The 18,637-nt window shown below is 38.3% G+C and overlaps 1 long non-coding RNA gene across 1 annotated transcript in view; it reads left to right on the top strand.

The window, feature by feature from the left end:
- LOC126260209 (uncharacterized) overlaps window positions 1–15,203 on the top strand; it is a 31,047-nt gene extending 15,844 nt beyond the window's left edge. The window contains exon 3 of the long non-coding RNA XR_007546628.1: window positions 14,298–15,203. This is a non-coding gene — a long non-coding RNA (uncharacterized LOC126260209). The remainder of the gene's footprint in view (window positions 1–14,297) is intronic.
- Window positions 15,204–18,637: the final 3,434 nt, after the last annotated feature.

Raw genomic sequence — 18,637 nt, 5'->3', positions numbered from 1 at the left:
AAATAATTGTAAAAATAAATGTTATATAGCATAAATTAAAAATTTCAAATGATTATTGCCTTAAATCTTGGTTTAAATAGAGGTGTCCCAGAGACCACACCTCGTGGTATACTTTACAGGAAAGCCACCTAGCGAGTTAAGGTTTAATGGTGATGTGTGGTAGAGCAAGATTACATGATCCATCTAACCTGAGTACCCCCAGGATAGATGGACCGCCAAGTGAATGTAATGTAATGTGTAAAGTGTTTTATTCATCTCATAACATACAGAATTTCAGGACATATGTCTGATGTACGGGAGACATGTTAAGGTTACAATTAGCTTATTTGTAATTTTGGCACACTTACAATTATATTTTGTGAATAATTTACTTATCTAAATTCTGTCAAACTTATGATATTTACAACCACTACAACTATCATAAATTGTTATTTAATTTTAGGGATCCAGCTCAAAGTATCACTTCATCTTTCTATTAGAAAGTTATATAAATCACTTTTTAAAATATTTATCTTCATATTCACTATGTAACATCCTTCTATTGTGTTGCGAATTTTCATGGCTATAAACTGAGGAGTCTGAGCACACGATTTTAAGTGATGTGACGTGAGCATAAAGTAAGTTTTCTTTATGTCTTGTGTTGTATGAGTGTTCAATTTCTTTTTTCAGAGATGTATAAAGATGGGACAGTTAACAGTTTTAGGTCTTTAAATAATGTTCAACATGATGCTCTCAGCTGTGCAGTGCACATGTTACAAATGATTCTTTGTTGCAACTTTAAAATTCGTGTAAAATTTCCCCAAGTTTCCCCAAAAATTATGCAACATCTAATAACAGATTCAAAATAGCTGTAGTATGCTATTGTCCTGGTGTCCATATGAGTTGCACAAGCTAAAATTTCCATTATAAATGCAAGGCAGTTAAGGTTATTTGAAGATATTCTATACGAAAATTTCAACTCAAAGTTCTGTCTAAGTCTGTTCCTATAACAATATCATGAGAAGAAAAGTTGCTATTCACCATATAGTGGATGTGCTCAGTCGCAGATAGGCACAACAAACAAATTTTCACACTTAAAGCTTTTGGTCAGTAGCCTTTGTCAACCAAAGACACACATATTCACACACACACTAATGCAAAAGCAACTCACACCCATGACTGCAGTCTCAGGAAACTGAAACCACACTGTGAAGAGCAGCACCAGTGCATGATGAGAGTGGCAACTGGGTGAAGGAAAGGAGGAGGCTGAGGTGGGGAGGGGGATGGATAGTATGGTGGGGATGGCGGACAGTGAAGTGCTGCAAGTTGGGTAGTGGGCTGTGTAGAGGTGGGGAGGGGGGGGGGGAGTAGTAGAAAAGGAGAGAAATGATGCCTGTGTAGTGCTGGAATGAGAGCAGGGAAGGGGCTGGATGGGTGAGGACAGCGACTAACAAAGGTTGAGGCCAGGAAAGTTACAGGAACGTAGGATCTATTGCAGGGAAAGTTCCCACCTGTGCAATTCAGAAAAGCTGGTGTTGGTGGGAAGGATCCATATGGCACAGACTGTGAAGCAGTCATTGGAATGGAGGATATCATGTTTGGCAGCATTTTCAGCAACATAGTGGTCCACTTGTTTCTTGGCCACAGTTTGTCAGTGGCCATTCATGGGGACAGACAGCTTGTTGGTAGTCTTGCTACATAGAATGCAGCATAGTGGTTGCAGCTTTGCTTGTAGATCACATGACTGGTTTCACAGGTAGCCCTTTCTTTGAAAGGATAGGTGATGCTAGTGACCGGTCTGGAGACGGTGACCGAGCGAGGTGGCGCAGTGGTTAGCACACTGGACTCGCATTCGGAAGGACGACGGTTCAATCCCGTCTCCGGCCATCCTGATTTAGGTTTTCCGTGATTTCCCTAAATCGCTTCAGGTAAATGCCAGGATGGTTCCTTTGAAAGGGCATGGCCGATTTCCTTCCCCATCCTTCCCTCACCCGAGCTTGCGCTCCGTCTCTAATGACCTCGTTGTCGACGGGACGTTAAACACTAAGCTTCTCCTCCTCCTGGAGAGGGTGGTGGTGGGAGGATGTCGTGTGTGTGTGTGTGTGTGTGTGTGTGTGTGTGTGTGTGTGTGTGTGTGTGTGTGTGTGTGAGCGTGTGTGTGTATATTGTTGACAAAGGCTAAAAGCTTTAAGTGTGAAAATCTTTTTGTTGTGCCTATCTGTCACTCAGCATCTCCACTATATGGTAAGTAGCAACTTTCCTTCTCATAACATTGTTACATTCCATCCTGGATTTTCCATTGTTTTAAGTCTATTACTAGGATCTGACTGAGTCAAGTTGTTCCATTAATTTTATTATTGTGAGGAATACAGATTTCTACAGTTTTGGACTGTTTGGTTTTAAAAGTCACCAAGTGCATTTTTGAAATGTTGTGCCTTAAGCCATTTAAATTGAACCATGTTTCCGTTACTTAACATATTCAAGACGCTCTGTAGTACAGTGTCAGAACTTTCATTTTCAGTTAGGGCAGATGTATCATCTGCAAACAAGATTAAATGAGCATTTACTTTCAGAGGCTAGTCATTTACATAGAACAGTAATAAAATTGATCCAAGGATTGAGCATTGAGAAACAACTTCTGGCACAGTTTTCCACTCTGAAAAGTAATCTGCTCCATTTGATGTGATTATTGCCCCTTGTTTCCTCTCCATTAGATGCCATTCAAACCATTTCAAAGCAAAATCTCTTATTCCATACCTGTTGAGTCTGAAAAGAAGCAGGGAATGGTTTACAGAGTCGAATGCCTTTGTATGAACATAGAATATACCTGTGAATTTAGCTTTCCTACCTAACAATGAATAATTTTTCAATAAACTCATTTGTCACATGTACTGTGTTTTTGCTTTGTTGAAAGCCAAATTGGTTATTTGAAATTATATCATCCTGTGTGGTGAAGCTTTATATCTGTATCTTTATATCTGCAGAAATTTTTTCAAAATTTTTAATATGACAGGGAGTATAGAAATGTGGTGATAATTTCCCATATCATCTTTTTAACCTCTTTTCAACAACAGCTTTACTTTTGCATATTTCAAGAGATCAGGGAAATAACCTTTCTCAAATGATTTGTTAATTATGAGAGAGAGAGGATGAGCAATTAGGTTGTAAACTTTTTAATTGCTTTGGTGGGTATCCCATCCCTATCTGCTGAGTCTTTGTCTTTTAACCATTGAACAGACATACCAATTTTCTTAACATGAGTGAGCTCATGGCACATTTTGTACACATGTAGCCAAAAGCTGTCATTATGCTACCAATGGAAACATGTATGAGCAAAATCTCAGTTTATTTAAACAACAATACAAGAAACTTATATTACATCACTAATTTACTATTTGATGAAATAAGTAAGAAACTTCCATATCATTCTATTGCCGCAGCTGACATATCAGTCTATTCCAACACTTTTATAAGCACATAGTGAACAAAAACACTCTTTCGTTGCAATATAAAAGGACAAAGGCTTTATATATTGAAGAAATATCAGTTATCACAAAGTTCCTTCCATCTATACAGTTAACTGTCTTTCACATTTTCAAGAAATGCATTACACTTCTCATGTGTATGTACTGTTTTTACATGTCCTTTGCAAACAAAGCTATGGCATGAGTTACACCTTATGGTAGTATATGTGTTTCTTCCTTATTGAGATGTCACACACCAGCCTCTTTTCTTGGTGGCAAGCTCCTCAGTTCTTTTGACATGTTGAGCTTCGTATTTCACAAGGAAAGTTACAATGTCAGCAGGAAGTGAGGGAATATAAGCTCTTTCCACTAGTTGAGGCTTCATAAGAGACAGCACTAAATCTTTCAAGAAACTTCTTCTCTTCTTTTTTGGATTTGCCTCATTAGCATAAAAAAATTATTTCAGCATTGATTCCTGCTATATCCATTAGAGCATATAATACAACCAATGGCCATCTTTCTGTCACCCCATGCAACAGAATATGCACCTCCCAGTTGATCGACTGTGTCAACTCCTCCCTTTGTTATACTGTAATCCAAAACTATCTCTGGTTTACCACTAACTTTGTCAATGGTTCCAAAATCGTGCATAGTTGAAAGTAATATAACTACCTCTTTTTTGCTTTGGCACATATGAAACTAGCGTCATATCATTCCTAAAACCAAATAGAAAGAAGCGGACAGCCCTACATTTCCCAGATAGAAATTCTTGTGGGTTCTCGCCTTTGTTTTTTCCCAATGTACCAATGCATGTTAGTCACTTTTTCAAAAGGGAGTTGGCTAAGGAATAGCTAATGTACCAATTATCCATTGTAACGTTTCTTCCTGAGCCTTCAGTGCGAGTAACTATCCTTCCTACAATATCACAGGGAGAATTAGAAACATAGTATGGTCCTTTAGATTGTTTTCGACAATATACTGCAATATTACTAGTGAAGAAAGTTTTAGCTTCTGCTAAAACAAAAGTCTTTATCCCGTACTTCGATGGTTTGTTTGGGATATACTGATCAAAATAACAGTGACTCCAGAAAGCTTGCAACTTTTTGCATACTGTAACAAATTGTCCTACAGTATAAGTGTTTGCAGTTCACCACAAAGTCATCCAATATTTGCCTTATTGCAGCAAATTTATAAGTTACTCTTCTTTCTTGCCTTGTACTCTTGTTGTTAAAACAGATACATTCTAAAAGGATCAGAAATCTTCTGTAGATCATCACAGCTCTTGTTATCTCCATACCAGTACCATCTGCTGTCCACAGGTGAATGACATTTGTGTGGTTTTCTTTCTTAGTCCCAATAAAATAGAGCAATCCCAACAATGCCATTATTTCACACCGTATAGTTTCCTTAGCATGCCTTTCCCTAGATTATTGTACACATTCTTTCTTAGATTGGATGTATAAGTTCATGTATTTTACAATTTCATCAGTCATTTCCAGGCTAAGTATTGTCCACAAAGGTTCTGTTTTGCTTTTGTCCCCTCTGACAACGCGTATTGGCCAAGGAAATATTTTCATAATATTCTTTCCTTTTCTTGTTGAAATCACATTAGGACATATTTTATTCCTTTTACATGTTTTGTCCCTTCCCATAAAAATACCACCAGTGGAGAGGAGCTCTTTGCAGTCATCATATGAATTGTGGATTTGATCAGAATCTGAATCGTGGTCACTTCATGTGATAAATTCTTCTTCTTCTTCAGAGTCATCATCATTTTCATTGTCTGGTACAGAGTTGAACTCTGGATTCTTGTTGAATAACCAATCAAGCTTGTTGTCTGTCAGTTTTGATCTTGCCCTGCACAATGACATACTCACTTGTTATGTGTTATCTTTTGATTCGATTAAAGAAATAAAAGTGAAGGAAAAATTACTTACATGACTGGGCATGTGGCATATTTTGTACAACACAACTTCTCACTGTGCTAGCCGAAACAATAGTTTGGGAGTAGGTAGGGGCTTGCTATCGTAAAACAAAAATACGATTGTGCACAACAGTGTTATTTGTGATTGGCGCACTTTATACACAGGTGCGTCTGCTCGAGGGTTAATGACAGTATGACATTTTCAACAAATTTTGTTGAGACTGTTGAATTTTTTAAGACATCCACTTATATTGCCTTTCAACCCAAAACTATTTACTTTCTGCCCATAATTTGCCACATCTAAATCAGATTACATTTCTGAAGTACTCATTGAAGCACTCAGATATCTGAGCTGGATTTACAGCAGATTTTTTCTTAAGTTTGATGTTTGAAATTTCTTGTGTGTGATTTTTGACACCTAATTCAGACTTAACTACATACCCTATTGCCCTTGGTTTTTTAATGCCCTAGAATGAATTTATTATTTGCCATTTGTTTTCAAGCTTTCATAACTTTTAAAAAAATAGTTCTATAGTTTCTAACATATTTTACAAACTCAGGATCTTTGTTGTACTTTAGCTGATTGTGTAGCTTCCTTTTCCTCTCACTGGAAAATTGTTATTCTTGGAGCAATCCATCTTTATCTTACTTGGTCTTATTGCAATATCATCTTAGTGGGAAAGTTTCATTAAATACTTCCAGAAAACTGTTTAAAAATGTACTAACATTTTCATTTGTTGAATCAGCATCCCTGAAACACCACTTAACTTTACTTAGTTTCTCACAGAATATTTCAATATTTGTTTTATTGAAATTTATTTTGATATTATTTTTATCAGCTTTTGGCAGAGAGACAAACAATGCTGAGTGATTAGGAAGTTCTAGTTTACACAGGTTTATGTACATTATCAAGGTAGTAATTTGTTATGATGTTGTCAACACATGTTGCTGAGTGAATATTTTCTCTGGTGAACTCCGAAAAATTTTGTTTAAAACCAGACATTTTAATTGAATCAATAAATTTTGTTTGTGCTTTATTATCATTTGCAATGTTTCTATTAAAATCAGCTGCAATTACTAATTTTCTTCTTTTTTTCTTTAGTTTAGCTAGCAAGCACTAGAATTTAGGGAGGAATGGTGTGACTATAGCCATTTCTGGAATTCTAAAAATTGAAATGACTAACATGTTAAGGTCTTTAAGCTCTACACAACAGTTTTCAAATATACATTTTTCATTTAAACAATTAAAATTTGTTTTCACTTCATAGCTTCTGTAAGAGCCCAAGAATATGCAGAGACTTAAGCCATTTATATTCCAGTGCACCAAATAAGAATTTTCGCTTGTTTTAATGGTACTGAGCATACAAAAAGGAAAAAAAAATCATAGCTTCAAGTGTGCTCAGTGTAAGAGCTGAAGAGCTGTATACAATTGTTCATGATCATACACACATTTTATAAAAATATATACCAAATCCTAGACACTGCAAATATTTGTAAAAAGTAACTTTAAAAAAACATGGTCCAACTATCCCAAACTTACGCTGTTGCATGGAGAGCCTCTGAAATATAGGCTATTATACTCTTGGTTCAAAAGAGGATATACAATTGATGCCTGGCAAAGATTAGTAGAGATCTGTATATCTGTAAAGAGATCTATTTTAAAAGCATATAACAGCTACCACTGTCATACCTTCACTAAAGATCTGGCACAGTACTGAAAACATTCTGGGCCTATGTAAAATCTCTAAGCAGTTCTTAGGCTCCTGTCCAGTTTTGTTTGGCAGCAGGAGATAGTAAAAGGAACTTGTACATGCAGGAGAACCATACAAAGGTGCCACTGTTTAACCATCGCACTGAATCCTATATGGATGATATAGTAATAAGCATCCCTGGCATAGAGAAATAACTGAAAGAGTTGAAACAAGTAAGTCACCAGGTCTAGATGGAATCCCAATTTGTTTTTACAGAGAGTACTCTACATCATTGGCACCTTACTTTTCATTCGAGGCTGGGATGATTTTGGGAGTGGAGAATCTGTTGTAAGTATAACTCCCATCTGTGCAGTTCAGAAAATCTGGTTGTGAAGGGGAGGATCAAGACAACCCAGGTTGTGAATCAGCCACTAAAATCAAATATGTTATGTACAGCTGCCTGTTGTGTCACAGGGTGATCTATTCCACAGTCTGCCACAATTTGGCAGTGGTCATTCATCCTGGTAGACAGCTGTTTGGCAGTCACACTAAAATAAAATGCTGAACAATAATTGCAGTGCAGCTGGTATGTAACATGACTGCTTTCACAGGTCGCCTGGCCTCAGATGGGGTAGAACAAGGCTGTGACAGGACTGGAATAGGAAGTGCAGTATGGTTGGATTGGGCAGGTCTTGCATCTGGGTCTTCCACAGGGATATGATCCCTGGGACCAGGAGTTGGGATTAGGAGTGGCTCAAGGAAAGAATATGAAGTTGTGCAGGCTGGGTGGGTGATGAAACACCATTTTCAGAGGCGTGGGAAGGATCTTGGGTAGGATATCCTTCATTTCAGCACATGATAATAGGTAAACAAAGCCCTGACAAAAGAGGTGGTTCAGTTATTCCATTCCAGTGTGGTGCTGCATGATGAAGGGGTTATTCCTATTTAGCGGGTTCTTTGGGGTGGTGCGAGGTTTGGGGTGTTTGGGGATATGGCATGGGAGACCTGTTTTCAGAATAGGTCTGGAGGATAGTGTCTATCTGTGAAGGCCTTTGTGAGACCTTCATCATACTGGACAAGAGCGCTTCCATCTCTGCAGATAGGCTGCCCACCGCTGGCCAGGCTGTATGGGAGGAGTTTTGTGATGTGAAAAGAATAACAGCTGTCAAAATGCAGATACTGTTGATGGTTGGTGGGATTATTGTCAATGTCGGAGTGAATGGAGTCATTAGAGAGGATGACATGCATGCATGTCCAAAAGAATATTGCCTCATACTTCTGAACAACACAGCACTGCAATATTGTATTTATCTGCCAAAACTAGGCAACCGACTTACAATTAAAATGTCTCCTCTTCTTGGGAATATATGTAATGGATGTATGAGTGTCAGTTGTAGACACTTGGATGACAACATATGGGAGTTTGGGGCTGGCCATGAAGCATGCCTGAACAGCCTAATGGTAAGGCGACCACTCACAATAAGTAAGAAATTCAAGTCCCAGTCCGGCACAAATTTTCATTGTCATCATTCCATTATACAACTGATGGCTGTCCATATTCATAACTGTGAATAAATTTCATGATGGTGATGATGAAGAGTAAGTGAAGGAAGTGGACAGTAGGTTGGAGGTGTTGGTCAATGAGAGCCCAAATTCTTTCAGTAGGGAAACAATCCAACTACGATGGGTGGAAGACAAGTGGTGCAGTATTTCTGTCAGGCAGTCACTGCACTACTTAATGGAAATGGTGGAACCTTTTTCTGCAGGTAGAATGGTGAGGCCAATTTGGAGGTAAGGAATTCCTTGAAGATGACCAGAGGGTGATTAAGAGAGAGGGAAAGAGAATCATGGTTGGATGGTCATGTGAAGTGGGAGAGGCAGAGTTCAATATTGGGGTTAGGTTGTTAGGTTGGCTGTGGTTGGTAGGAATGGGGCAAGGAAGTATTTCCAGTGCGCAGATTGGGAGAAGGAGAGGGGTCTTTGATAAGTCCAGCACAGTTAAATTTCGATGTAGCACTGAAAGTGAGCCTTTGGATAGTGTTGAAACTTTTGTGGGTCCCAGGATTTTTGTGGAAAGGTTGACAACAGTGTTCTGGGATTGTTTCAGCTATGGGTTTAGTGGAGTGTTGGAATGGAGTTTAGGGGGATGAGGCAAGTTGGGAAGGTCAGCTGGGCAACATCTTTGGACTACAAGGGGTTGACAAGAAGGAGAACTGCAGATAGGATAGGGGTTGGAAAGTGGTGTCCCAAGATGGAAGTAGAATGTCAGCAGGCTGGATAACTTATGCAGCCACTGCCTGGAATAATTATCTAGGTGTTGGACTGCAAGGGATTAAATTTTAGAGATGTGATGTATGAAATGGGGATTCCACAGTAGCAGTTATCTTGCAAAGGGAGCAGAGGTGGTTCGGGATGCCTGTACCCTGGAGATGTGTTTTTGCAGAAACAGGTTTGTGAGAGACAGGGACTGTTGGAATCTGAAAAGCTGAAGGTCATTGTACAAGGAGGTGTGGGATCCAGAGAAAGGTTTTTATGGTTAGGCCATTTCGGAGGATTCCCAGGTTTGGGCAGCATTTAAAGAACAGGGAAAGAGATAATTTTCTGAACTGGTGCAGAAAGATGGAGCAAGGATCCATCGTGGCAGGGATGGCACTGACGAAACAGGAAATGCCATAGGAAATGGACAAATGATGATGTAAGAAAAACCAGTGACTGAAGCACATGCCACAATTACCTACAAGACATGTGGTACCAATTCCACCTGCAGCTACATCATTCCACCAAATTATAATAAACTTCTTGTGGAAGTTCTTGAAGTCGACAAACAGCAATCAATCAATAATAGTCTCCACTGTCTACATCACATGTTATGTTGTCACCAAAGCTGTGCTGACTGCCAAACGTCTAGCACTTTGAACCAGGGAGCAATCTGTGTGATATCTCTGATCATGGAAAATTTTCCAGTTGATACTAGTATCAGAAGTAATTTCACATTGCGATGTCACTCACAGGATGACAGTTGCCTAGCACCTACAGATGAATGGCCTCACAGAATGTTTTAATAACCCTTGCATATTGCTATTTCACACCCAGTTCATGTTTTGAAAAAGAAAAAAAAGGGGGGGGGGAAGAAAAGATCATGTGAGATTGATGGAAGGTATGCTTCTGATATACAGGGTGCGGCAAAGGAACAGACTATTTCAATTATTCTCTAGGGGTGGAGTGGTACTATTGGTAACACTGAATGTTTGTAATATGTTTCAGGTAGGTACATCATATGCTGGGAGGGAGCACTGGAGCAAGCCTGAACATGTTGTGGTTGTAAAGGGATTTTACAAAAATAGTACAGTGTTGCTGATGTTAGACAGGAGTACAGTCCTCATTTCAGTCTTAGACAGAATACTCCTGTACCATTGGCATGTGTAATCAGGTTATGGTTGAAAAACTTACTTCAGAGGAACAGTAAGTATACTTAAGCTGAAATCACCAGAAAGGCCCAGAAGTTGTTGCTCACAAGAATGAATAGAGAAGGTGCAAAATCTTGTAAAGAATAGTCCAAAGTGTTCTGTGAGACAAATTGCAGAAGTAGTGAGAATGTACAGTCGCTGTGGGCACAGAATTTTATGTTAATGATTTCAAATTGCAACCATAAAAAAGACACAGGCTGTGCGACTGTTAAATTATGAAAATTAAATGACTTTGACTGCTGAACTGTTGACTAAAATTAGAGACAATGAAGACTAGAATTTGCTATGGATGAGCAATGAGGCACACTTTCTTCTCAGTGGTTATGTCAACAAACAAAACTGTCATTACTGGTGCAAAGATAATTATTATGAACACCATCTCTTACACAGGCCGAAAGTCACATTGTGACATGCTGTCTCTTCAGTTGGCATAATTGGCCCTTTATTTTTTGAGGAATGAATATGGATGAACAACGACAGTCATATCTCAGTGGTATGCTGGCATGGTTGACACATTCCTCACACCTGCACTTTTCAACAGTTTTCTGCAAATGAGTACTGGTTTCAGGAAGATGGTGCTACATTTCACTGTGCTTAAATTTCAATGGTACATCTGAGTGGTGACTACAACGTATTAAGGAATGGGCACCTTTTGTGACCTTCCAGTTCTTCAGTCTGTGATTACTCCCTTTTGTTCCTGAAACACAGGATGTATGTCACATATGTACACACAACTGCTTATCTGAAAGACACCATTCTTCCAGAAATCAGAAACATTCCTATACAGATGCTTGAACACACTGTGAACAGCTTAGATCACAGATTGTCTGTATATCACCATAATGGTGATGGTCATCCAAGAGACATGATTTTCAAAACATGGTCCACTTGCTTAGCAGGGGGGTAATGTGTTTGCCTACCATGCAATGGGTCCTGGTTCAATTCCCAGCCAGGTTGGAGATTTTCTCCACTCGCAGACTGGGTGTTGTGTTGTCTTCATCATCATTCCATCATCACCGACACACAAATTACCCAATTTGCTGTCGTCTGAAATAAGACTTGCAGCTCAGTGGCCGAGCTTCCCCGGGTGGGGCCTCCTGGCCATCAATCCCACACAATCATTTCATTTTTTTTTTCTTCAAAATATGAACAAAGTGTGAAATAGCCTTAGGCAAGGGTTTCATTTTTGTGATTTGAAATATCTTACAATATAACCCTTGGTCTGTTTGCTATATCCAAATTTTGCCATTTTTCTGACACACCCTGGACACAGATCTCAAACAGAAAGATTATGATACAATACTGGCTGTCAAGATATTTACATATGACACAGCAAAGAAATATACAACTGGCCTTACAATGTTCTTTCTGCTCCACGGTCACAGGCCAAAATGACAATGAATTCACTGTTCCCATTTCAACCAAACAATAGTGAGTATGACTTCATCACCAGGACCAACAAACAACATAGCTGACTAGCATACAGACTGGACATCCAAGAGAAGGACCAAGAGTCCTACAATGCAAAACACTGGCCAACCATAGACCAGGAGACTTGGCATGGATTTTTGTTCCTTTGTTGAAAGCTAGACTATCAGCAAAGTTGCTAAATTGTTAATGTAGTCTGTACAGTATCCTCTGTTACTTCCAGAACACCACACAGGAAGTCTAGAATTATGAGCCTTTATTAACACATTGCAGTCGGGCCAAAGATACTACTGCAATCCCTCAGAAGTTGTAGACTTTTGCGCCTTTTTTACATGGCTCCTGACCAAAAGGTAATGAAGGAAAGCAAAACCTTTTAACTGATGTGTGTGTTATCATCCTATATCTAAACATTTGTTTAAAGTTTTTTGTAAGATATCATATATTTACAGAATTATTATATTTTGAAAAATAGATGATTCAGAGGTAGAAAAAAAGTTTGAAATTGCAAGAAATCAGAATTTATTATAAAATAAATGTACAAAATTATTTCATTGAATTTTTACAACTCTTTTCATTGAGTAAAATTTGTCTTTGTGTGATATTGCTTGAAACAGTCAGGTAGACACAATCCTACATTACATTCTTCACACCACCATCTCGTCTCCCTTCTCACTCGTTTGCCAGTACTCCGTGCGCCCTTCTCAGAGCAAACAATGCAATATCTTGATGCATATTTCTTGCTTGTTGTCGATGGGACGTGAGTGGGGAAATGCCTTGCTGTTAGCCTGTTTGCTGCTGAACCCTGCTTTTCATTTTCGTTGAAAACTTCGCCGGATTTCTCCAGTATTTGTTTTCCCAGGTTCACCATAAAAGTGAACAAGCTGGTTCGTTTGTGAGAGACAGGCCGAAGTTTCTTGAACAGAATGTAAGAATTGACCACGCACATCATAAATACATGAAAAAATACCTTTTTCCACCATTTCATTGTTCGTCGTTGAAAATAATAGTAGGTCACCAGCTGATCTCCATGATCAACACCAGTTTTATTTTTATTATAATCAAGTATGAGATCAGGCTTCAGTTTTTCTACCATTCCAGCCTTGGATTTTGTCTTAGTAACACTACTTGTCATTCTATGTTTGGTAGAAAGGGCAAACACATCCCTAGTATCTTTCCAGTGAAGTGCTAGCACGGAATTTTTTCTCTTGAATACGATTTCACCTCTTCTTAGTTTATTCTGTTTGAATTCCTGTGGTAGGCCTCTTCTGTTTCTCATTACTGTGCCAACAGCAGATGTGCCCTCATCAAACAACTTTTCAAATAATTTTACAGAAGTATAAAAGCGGTCCATGTACAATGTATGACCCTTATGTAGATAACTGTTGCACAAACGTAGCACCACTGAATCTGCACTGTTGTCTTTTTCACCTGTACCGGTGTACACTTCACGGTTCAAAACATATCCTGTTGCTGAATCACTTAGAATGAAAAATTTTATACCATACCTGCTCGGTTAGTTCTTGATATATACTCGAAATCGAATTCTCCCTCTGAATGGACATAAACCTTCATCAACTGTGGGATTCTCGCCAGGAGAAAAACTGTTCTTGCTTTTCAGTACAAAGTTATCAAAAAAAGGTCGGATTTTGTGTATAGGATCATGGTTTGGTTGACCCCTTCGTACATAATTGTCGTTGTTATTTACGTGAAGCATAAAGTAAATTGACCTAAATCTGTCTCTTTTCATGATTTTTGCAGGTAAGGAGGAATCTAGCATTAGGTCATTGCTCCAATAGTCCGTAATATTTGGTTTGTGTACAAGGCACATGTGAATAATTATAGCAAAAAACTGATACATCTCATGTAGCTTCACAGCAGACCAATTGGCCCAAAGCGACCTGGAAGTTATTTTATTTTGCATCCGCAATTTGGAAATTGTTGCTGCAGCGTAGCAGTTTGTTTCTGTCTTTATATTTTTGATGACATTTGCGTCAATAAAGACGCTCCAACAGTCAAATTCAGTGCTTTCGGCGCTCAAAGGTGCCAAGACATTACTTACGCCTTCAAAGAGCGGTAATTGTTGTAGGACATCGTCATTTACCCATTCAACAACGTTGTTTTGGGACTGCTGTTGTTGTATTCTGCCTCTGCCTTTTTGAATGGGAGCTTCACACTCTTCTAATACACCTGATGGCTCATTTTCATTTTCGGACCACTCGTTGTTACCTTCGAAATAAATGACATAAGTCAGTGAAACTGCCGAGATTATAATTGTGACCATTATAATTACCATCTATTTCAGAAGAACTATTTTCAGTTTGAAATCCATCATCGTCAATTTCAGATCCAGATTCTTCCAGCAGCCTCAGAATTTCCTCTTCAGTCAAACTGTCCCCCATTTTACGACAAACGTTTGCGATAAAGACAACTACATAAGCACACTGCAAGAGTGAATGCGCGGGAATTGGTTTGGCGCCTTTTTTGAGTGACATAGCGCTTAGAGGATGCAGAAACACCATCTAGCGGTCGTCCGATGTACTACAAGACCGAAACACTCAACTCCAGATGTCACTGCATCATCCATGGCCTCCGTATTGAGACCTACTACAGTCCTGAAGCACGTATTGACAATAGAGGCTTCTTGTTCAAGGAACCTGAATTTCTGTTCAGTGGTTGTGAAGATTCAGTGCTCATAGTGAAGAAGATGTGACAACATGACCCAAATGCAAGAATTCTCCAGCACTGTCATACAGACTGTAATGCAGCAACTTATTATGAGATAACATTTGTTGCAGTATGGCACACACCTGTCTAGTACGGTGGCTGCATGATGGCTATGTCGTGGACAGTACTTGTATTAGTGTCCATGTTTAACACCCCTTGTAGTTGTCTCATCATATACTGTTCATATTTTACTTTGCTCATTTATTTAATGAAAACTGTTACACAGCCACTGCTTAGATTATAATGTTAATGTTAAAATGCAGTACCACCACACTCTCAAACTGTAGGTTCCCTCAAACGCCTCCATTTTCCTGCATTTATTTGTTTCTATTTATTTTATTGATAGTGCTTAAGTTCCATATGTATGCTGTAGTTACATTGATAATTGTCTCTTCTTTTAATTGGTTTGTGTATCACTCTCCATGTTTCATACCTCCTGATGTAGCCTTGTCTAGTACTAATTTTATTTTATTTTATTAGTTTTGTTTATTAATAGAAACTGCTATGTAGGCATGCTATTCCTATTTTGTGCTAAAGGTTTTCCTGTCTAATCCATTGTTCTTTATGTACTGTTCAATTTTTGCTCTTTTCATTGCAAAGATGTTACTTACTGTATGTTTCTACTTCAGTCTAGATGTGTTACTTCTCTTCCAATATTGTTTGCAAACATTTAACTTCTTTGGTGATAATACTCAATAAAGGTCTGAAGATGGCCTTGTAAGCCGAATACCGGTTAACAATAAATGTAATATTGTAGAACAAAAGCAAACAGGTGCTTTCCATTTATTATAATGTTGTTCTACCATGAACCGACAGAAGATTCTGTTAACAGGTAATATAGAATATGAAGAAGAGGTATATCAGACTTTAGTACCCCATCTCTGCCAGCAGTTGAACACACCATGAAGAATGGACCCAGCCAACTCAGACATACACCACAGACATCAAACAACAATGTAGCATCCAACCAATGCACGTACAACAATCTTCTCCACCAACTACTGTGTCCTGCTGAAGAAAAAATATTTGCAGGATGGAGAAAAATATGCCAGTCTGTTTTTACTGTTGATATCCTGGAAATGTTGTATGCTACTGCAGAGAAAAAAGATGAGTGTTCAACAGAAGTTGAAGCCACAAAACAACAACCTTGAGAACAGTACTGTTCACACCAGTCAACTGCCTATAATTATAGTCAACCCGTAGATGAAGCTTTGCCATACCTTGGATGAGACCCTTGCCAACAATCCATATTCATTCTCCATCACTGTACAGAGGTACCTGCCATTCCCGTAATGCCCAAATTCAGTTGTTTATGTGTTAAACAGAACTGATGCAAATCATGTGAATGGCAGAACCCTCTATGAGGTATTCACTGAAAACACAATGCAGCTGAGTAACCTTCATATTTTTGGAGAGAAGCATTTTGTTCACATTCAAAAGCAAAAGTGAAAGAAGTGGAATCCAAAATGAAAACCAGGAATCTTGGTTGGTTATTCTGATGATACTGCTAGCTTTCAAGTGTGGAGTGAATCATAAAAACAGATAATGTGGAGTAGGGATGTCATTTTTGAACCTAATAAAACTGGAAGGACAATGGTATTACTCCCAAGTGAAATGGGCAATTAAGAATCAAAGGGTCATTACGAAGACAATGCATGGATGTTTAAAGAACCTGCAGTAGCAAGTTCTAGGGAAAGAGAAATGAGGGGCAGGCAACAACTGAAGAAAGCCAAGCATCTTATTGAAGTGATGCTGGCTGAGATGAATGAGCCTAAGAATTATACAGAGGTTATTAATTCTACAGACTATGAATACTGCAGAAAAGCTATGGAGGTGCATACATACATCCCACAGAAAGTGGATCTCTGCATCTCCCAGACGCTCATTTTCTGATGCCCTCCTGAGAGAGATGATGAGTCATTAGCAGCTAATGTTTTCCCTATCATAATACTTAACACTTTCAAATGAGGCTTACTAATGATTGAACTTGTGATCTTGTACTTAAGGGGCTCCTTGTAAGCTATGTATAATGAGTATGGTAAGGTGAAGCTAGGGATGTGTATTCTGTACAGTGTGTGACCATTTTCATTTTCCAGCCTCCTGTTGAACTACATCCCAAGAATGGATTCTTGGGGAAGAGTGAGGGGGGAAGGAGGGGATCTGTCTTCAGGGCCTCTCTCCTTCTCTTTCTATTTTCTGACATTCCTAGTTATCTCTTCTCCTTTCTTTCTTTTCCACTATCTTCCCTCTCTTCAGAGGCAATAGTTTCCATTGCAGAGATCCTTCCCTTATCTTTTTAGATAAAACCTGTTTTCCAGTACTGCCTGAGTGCCCCTACCACAACATGAGCAATTTCCAAATCCAGTTAGTGAATAGCAGAAATAATAAATAAGACATATATTCAATTGATGTTAACACTAATCACAAAAGGTATTAAAAACTCATCCTGAATAGTGGAAGTTTGGATGATTAAAGAAACCGAGAGGTGCGTCTGTTTCTCAGCCCCTGTTTTGCTAGTCTTCACACACACACACACACACACACACACACACACACACACAAAGAAATAAAGATCATGTAAAACCAGCCTATTTGCTGTAATATAAAACCTGATGAGAATTCTTATTTGTATTAGATAAATAATCATTTTGTGTTAATGAGCATGTAATCTTTATCAAATTGACTCTCTGTTGAGTACTTGACTATGGTTGGTGGTTAGGAACTCTTTGTGGAAATTCCATATGTTAAAATATGTATGAGTCAATTTAATACCAATGAGATACATTTATAAACGTGATCAAGTAGTAAAAACAGTGAAGAAGATAACAGACATATCATTTGTGGTTTTGGAATAAGTTGTGTGACACATCACTTTCCTCCCCTTAGATGAATGATGTCATCAGTAGTGTAAAACCCAAAGGAACAATGAACATTTGGAGTTGAGAGCTAATTTTAACATTTTTAAATGTAGTTGCTGCCACCAAAAAGTATTATTTAAGTAATGTGTTAGTACAGTATGCTGTTCAGAAGTATATTTTCTTTACATGCAAATATTCTGGTATGGATGTAGGCAGTGTATCTGCATTCCAGGATGATGGTAGCAGTCTCACTACATTTCACAGTACCTGCTGTTTGGGCAGATTATTCTGTGAACACATCCACTTTTTTCCAATTTAAAAACAAGAAGTCAGAATTAGTAACCAATAGTGACCAGAAATTTATTGATTAATATAACACATCATATAATACACTAGATTGAAAGAACACCTCAATCTTCAACAACAGGACAATTAAACCTTAATCTCTGTGACTTATAAGAAATTTGCCAACCAATATTGTTTGCATTCTTGTTCTAAAAATACTTCCAGGAATTAATAAAAAGTACTTACTGCAGAGAGTGGCTCAAAGATAACTTCTATTAGACCAAACTGATTTGGTTCATAAGTACCCATCATTTGCTTTGTGTAGAACATATGCATTGTCTCTTCATTTGAAAGCCTTTGCTTGTGTTTCTTCTTTACATTCCACTGGGGCAGGAAATCTATTTTCCATGTGCATGGAACACATCCTCTAAACATTCAGAAGAGAGTAAAACCAAAATAAAAAACTGATAACAATATGACATCTGCACTTGACATAAAAAGACATCATGAAATATTTTGTATTATTAAATGGTAAATAAACAATTAGTTTAGTAGATAATGAAATTATCTCTGGACAAAATTCTGTTCTACATACATACAATATTTATATACTTTGGATTAGTTAATTTTCATATTTTCATTGATATGGCAGAGGGTTGTTCTGTACAAGGCTATGAAATTTAAAGAATGAGTTACTGTAGCGGGTTGGGGTTTAGTGACACTAGGTATTGAGCATTAGTGACAGAGGAATGCAAAGGCCATTATTTTGTCAGGGGTGGCGGGAGGGAAAGTGACACTTTGTGGGCAGTGGAATGGG

This window comes from Schistocerca nitens, chromosome 5, assembly GCF_023898315.1.
Source record: "Schistocerca nitens isolate TAMUIC-IGC-003100 chromosome 5, iqSchNite1.1, whole genome shotgun sequence".
Taxonomy (NCBI): domain Eukaryota; kingdom Metazoa; phylum Arthropoda; class Insecta; order Orthoptera; family Acrididae; genus Schistocerca; species Schistocerca nitens.
The sequence above is the reverse complement of the archived record's forward strand: the minus strand, read 5'-3'. Positions and strand labels throughout refer to the sequence as shown.